Raw genomic sequence first — 355 nt, 5'->3', positions numbered from 1 at the left:
AGAAAAAAGCGATATATCCTGGAGGAATACGTGGACTTTGCGGATCTTTGTACCTTTTGTAATCACCAGAAATAATGTGCTGTCATTCATAAATTACATTTCTTAATCAGTTCATCAGAAAGTTCAAACTTGGTAGTGGTCTCCAGTATTAGCATAAAGCGCCCCCCATATCATCTGGAATGTTTGTAAGTGGCCTTTTGCAGCATTTGTTAGCTATTTCATGGTTAGGCAGCTTTAAAGGCTTTTCAGCCATTGAGTTGTTGCTTCAGTTTTTTCCCATTTAAGTGTAATAAGCGATAATTGCTCTAGTTGGATAATTGCTGGTTGTGCAAACGTGAAAAAACTACAATGAACA

Source organism: Thunnus thynnus, chromosome 1, assembly GCF_963924715.1.
Source record: "Thunnus thynnus chromosome 1, fThuThy2.1, whole genome shotgun sequence".
Taxonomy (NCBI): domain Eukaryota; kingdom Metazoa; phylum Chordata; class Actinopteri; order Scombriformes; family Scombridae; genus Thunnus; species Thunnus thynnus.
The sequence above is the reverse complement of the archived record's forward strand: the minus strand, read 5'-3'. Positions refer to the sequence as shown.